This window comes from Topomyia yanbarensis, chromosome 3, assembly GCF_030247195.1.
Source record: "Topomyia yanbarensis strain Yona2022 chromosome 3, ASM3024719v1, whole genome shotgun sequence".
In the NCBI taxonomy this organism is placed as follows: domain Eukaryota; kingdom Metazoa; phylum Arthropoda; class Insecta; order Diptera; family Culicidae; genus Topomyia; species Topomyia yanbarensis.
In genome coordinates, this window is record NC_080672.1 from 293,836,099 (window position 1) to 293,841,923 (window position 5,825).

The window sequence follows — 5,825 nt, forward strand, 5'->3', positions numbered from 1 at the left end:
TATCATGTCACTTGGATGAGAACCCCACCATGATCCAGTTATTGTTCGCAGAAAATTTATCCTTTGTTGGCATTTCGTTATTAGATACCTAATGTGGCCTCCCCATGTGCCTTTAGAATCGAACCAAATTCCAAGGTATTTAAAAGTCAGGACTTGGGCTATCGTTCTACCAACCAACTGAAGCTGAAGCTGAGCCGAATCACGCTTCCTTGAGAAAACGACCAACTCTGTTTTCTCCGTAGAGAAATCGATGCCCAGTTTTAAAGCCCAAATTGATAAATTATCCAAGCTATCTTGCAATGGTTGTTGTAAATTTATAGCTTTTGGTCCTGTTGCAGAAACCACCCCATCATCTGCAAGTTGTCTTAGAGTGCATGGGCTGACAATACAATTATCAATGTCATTCACGTAAAAATTATAGAGAAGGGGGCTTAGACAAGAGCCTTGTGGGAGGCCCATGTAACTTATTCTGAGTGTCGCCAAATCGCCATATGAAAAATGCATGTGCTTTTCTGACAATAAATTGTATAAATAATTATTTAATATCGGTGAAAGACCACATTGATGTAGCTTCTCCGAGAGAACATCAATGGAGACTGAGTCGAATGCTCCTTTTATGTCTAAGAACACAGACGCCATTTGTTCTTTTTTTGCGTAAGCGAGTTGGATTTCTGACGAAAGTAGCGCCAGACAATCATTCGTTCCCTTTCCCCTCCGAAAACCAAACTGGGTATCTGATAGCAAGCCGTTCGCCTCAACCCAATTGTCGAGACGTCGTAGGATAATTTTTTCCAACAATTTCCTGATGCAGGATAGCATTGCAATCGGTCGATACGAGTTATGATCGGAGGCTGGTTTTCCCGGTTTTGGAATAGCGATAACTCTCACTTGTCTCCAGTCGTGCGGGACAATGTTCTGCTCAAGAAGCTTATTGAATAAATTCAACAAGCGTCTTTTTGCTAGGTCAGGCAGATTCTTCACCAAGTTGAATTTAATTCTGTCTAGTCCCGGAGCATTATTGTTGCATGAGAGGAGTGCAATTGAGAATTCCATCATTGTCAAAGGCGAATCTATGAAATCGTTACTTGTGGGAGCATCGCGAGTGATTTTCTGCGCAGGAGCAGAATCGGGACAAATTTTCTTGGCAAAATTAAATATCCAACGATTCGAAAAATCTTCACTTTCATTAGTCACGTTTCGATTCCTCATTCTTCTGGCTGTGTTCCAAAGAGTACTCATTGATGTTTCTCTTGACAAGCCATTAACGAAGTGTCTCCAATAACTAGATTTTTTGGCACGACGTATACTGTCAAATTTGTTTTGCAAAATGAAATAATTTTCAAAGTTCTCACTTATACCCCCTTTCTGTTTCTTAATTTCTTTGTAGGCAACTTGTTTAGCTTCATATGCATCAGAGCACTCTTTGTCCCACCAAGGATTAGGGGGCCGTCTATTTATTGTCATTCCAGGATTGCATTTCGTTTGGGCTTGTTCTGCTGCTTCAATAATTAAACCCGCTAAGAATTCATATTCTTCGGTAGGGGGTAGCTCTTCTGTCGAAGCAAGAGAAGTGGAAATTAATGTTTCGTATGTTTTCCAATCAATATTTCGTGTTAAGTCATAAGGAGCATTGATTGAATTCCTAAGGCCTAATTCACTGTTAATTGAAACAACGATTGGCAAATGATCGCTACCGTGAGGATCAGGAACAACCTTCCACGTGCAATCTAACCGAAGTGATGTCGAGCACAGAGATAGATCTAATGCACTTGGACGTGCAGGAGGTCTGGGGATGCGTGTTGTTTCGCCAGTATTTAAAACTGTCATATTAAATTCGTCACAAACATTGTATATCAAAGAGGATCGGTTATCATTGTAGAGGGAACCCCACAATACTCCGTGCGAGTTGAAGTCTCCCAGTATCAGACGCGGAGCAGCCATGGATTCCACCACCTCAAAAATTTGACGTTGTCCAATTTGAACTTTGGGAGGTATATATATAGAAGCGATAGACATGTCTTTGCCTTTAATGTTCGTTTGGACAGCTACAGCCTCAATGCTCGCAAACAAGGGGATGTTAATTCTATAGAAAGAATAGCACTTTTTAATTCCTAGAAGCACTCCTCCATACGGGGTGTCTCGGTCTAGGCGAATAATGTTGAAATCATTTAAGTTGAAATTAATGTTTGAGGTAAGCCATGTTTCATATAGAGCAAAAGCATCGCATTTTAAATTATGCAGTAAAATTTTTAAGGAATCAATTTTAGGTATGATACTTCTGCAATTCCACTGTAAAACAGTGATGGAATCTTTCATTGGAGGAGGTGAATTACCCATTGAAAGATACAATCGCTGCAAGGATGGGCCATTGAGCAATCAGCTGCTCTAAAAATGTTCTAATTGTTGGGAGGAAAGCTGAAAGTATACTCTTTAGTGGTTCAGAAATATTGAATGCTTTAAAAATCCAATCAACAATTTCAGAAAATTTCAATAATCCTACCCCCGGCTGAGGCTCATAGGAAGTCGAAATTTTATTATTTCCAGTAATGGTGTTCTGTTTGGATTGTACGTTCCCAAAACCGGGCGGAATTGATTTCGGTTTTGAATCGGAATTTTTCGGTTTTGGGCGCAGTTTATCTATTGGTGCAGAAATTTTAAGGCCCTTTCTTGACAGCTTGGGAAAAGAAGACTGTTTTCTTTTTCTGGAATTTCCGGGTAAAACAAATGATGTACCTTCGCACGCTCCGTCAGAGTCAGACTGTTCCGAAAATAGAGATGTGTAAGTGTTTTCTAAGAAGATGGGTTTGGGGGTAGCATTTTTCAATATTTCTGCATAGGAGCGCTTAGACCTCTCCTTCAAGGATCGTTTAATTTTATCCTCACGCAATTTATAAATGGGGCATGCAGGGAGCTCATGTGAGTTTTCTCCGCACATTAAACATTTTTCTGAATTTTCATTGCATGTATCCTCTTGATGAGAACCCCCACATTTGCCACACCGTGCCTTATTGGAACAGTAAGTGGCTGTGTGGCCAAGCTGTTTGCAATTAAGGCAATTCATTACACGAGGGATAAAAAGGCGAACAGGGAGACGAATCTTATCGATAATGACATAGTTGGGCAGCGCAGACCCAGCGAAAGTCACTCGAAATGAGTCAGACAGTCGATAAACTTTTTTATCTCCTTCGTGTGATACTGAATGCAATTGCTTGCATTCAAGTATTTTTACGTCTTTAAGTATGGTGTCTTTGAAACGACCAACCCCATGCTTAACTAAGTCATCAACAGTCAAACTCGATTCTGTGATGACCCCATCAATTTCAATTTCCTTTGAAGCGTAAAAAGCTCGCAAGAAGCAATTGCATTGGCTTGTTTGAGACTACCAACGACAATGCGTATTTTATCTTTATTAACTTTGACGATCTCTTTTACATCCGAGAATCGCGAAGTCAAATCTTTAGAAATTTGAATGATATTTAGCGCCTTTGCTTTACGCCTAATAAATGCAATCCATGGTCCCATTGACGACTCTGGGTAAATTTTAATTCTAGTCGGATTTACATTTTCAGCATAAGGCTTAGGGGGAGGGTCTGTTACTCGTTCTCCCATCTCTTCATCCATTTTACCTAGCAAGAAAAACTATCACAAAAAGGAATGAAAAATATACCTGTTATACCGGTAGAACACACCTCATGTGTTACGTTGTAAACTCGGTGCCCGTTGTTTGACAATGTGACACTTGCTGTCCTACTTCGTCGCGTTGCTTCTTCAGTAGAGAAATAGTCCTACCTGCAACACTTCAAAACTCTCTCCGATTGAGCTGCTCGTCGGTATCACCACCACAAGCGCGCTCTCTCCGTTTCCACCACCTCGGTAGACAAATGTGGCTACCTGTGGCTTGCTGCGAAAATCCCACTGTCGATGCGGCACTTTTCGGTGCCACTTGTTTTCCTTATTCGTCGTACCACTTCTGCGGTAGACAAATAGAGCAAATGGGTCTACCTGTGACGCTTCCCTCTCGTCGATTAGAATTGCCCGACGACACCAATACACTATATTTTTTTCTGTATGTACAGGCACGATCACTGTCGATTTCTGCCACCGCGGTAGGCAAATTCGTCTACCCGCGTTTTGCTGTCAAAACACCACTTGTCGAGGATGCCGTTGACCACGCCTCCGACGTATCAACTGTCGACTCACACTTAACAAACTCGTCTCTCTCTCTCTCTCTCTCTCTCTCTCTCTCCCACAATAACGCATACAGCGTCTCGCACTCCGTCACTCTCTCGAGAACAAAACCTTCCACCTGGAGGCACAACCGTCTCGGTCGGTTGCAAAAACTGTTATGGACCTACTATATATAGTAGGTGCTAAGAATAACTCCTATTACTTAAGGAATAACGCAGAACAGGCATTATCAATGAGTTAATATTGTTCATATACTCTTACAGAATACATTTAGAAAAGTTAGAGTGGTTAAACCGGTGTTTATGTTTTGTTTTTATTCATTTTTCCCTTAAGGGGTTACACATTTTTGTCATGATAAAAAAATCGAATTTTTGTAAATTAGATATTCTCAAACTACATACGCTGAGGAAAATTTTCTCAAAATTTCATTAAGATCGGAATACTAAAACTTGAGTTACAGCGATTCATAGACCGCTACCCATTGACCACTCGTAGGCGGTGCGTAGTGTTGGATACGCTAGACCGTTGACTCGCGGTAGCGACAGTAAAACTCGATTATCTCGGAATTGTATTTTGTTGAAAAGTTCATTCGCGGCGATCACGATATCTCTGGAATTAATAAATGAAATTTTCACTGGTTGTTCCTTATTATATCAGCTACTCTTAGTAGGAAATTAATTTCACTGGAATGACCACATCATTTTTTCCAATCGGAAAACTCAATTTGTGCTGCGTGTGAAAAATAAGATGGGCAATAATGGGTTAATTGACCCCCCTCGACACCATTTTGGCATAACCAAGCCGTAACATGGGTGGCTTTGTGAGAGTCGAATAGGAGTTGAGAATAGTTTGAAACAACATCTGATGCTGTTTCAAATGTATATAATCAAGACACTATGTCTTAGATCCACTATCGAGCCTAGTTTACATACCGTACATAACTAGACTCACTGTTCTCTGTTCACCCACAACCATTTACAGACGCTCACATATAATTCAACCGTCAAGAATGGACCGTTGAATTCATAAAACAATGATTTTTTTTCCATAGACAAGCGTCATCGTGATGCGCCGCGCTTAGTATCTCAGAAACGGCCGGAGATGGGTTCCATTCGGTTCCCAGAAACATGCCAAGGAATATGATGTTCACCAAATCATATCTGTGGTGTATTCTCAGATACATATAGATTGAAATTAAACAAAAAATCGATTTTTTGAAACCATGAGAATAGAAGACCCCCTTTAGCCGTATTTGTAGACAATATCTCTTCGGAGGTATTGTCATTGTGTCATCTTAACTGTTGATAAATCCGCTCATCGAGAAGTGTTTTTATTCCCTTTGGCGTGAAGAATACTTCCGTATTGTCTATGTTCTCTTTGTCGTTATTTTCCTTATACATAAGCTAGCCACTTCCCCAATCTTTCCCATCAGGAAAACTATGAAAAGACAAATCACGGCAAGGCACAAATCCCCGATCAACATGGGGAACGTGCCATTCAAGCCAGTCACAACTTATTCATTTTTTGACATAACGTATTAGGTCTGTAAAAATCATTAAACACTTTCTAGAAAAAACGAAATCACGCTTCAAAATAACAGTATGTGATATCTAACGTAAAGAACATTTGAACCGAAC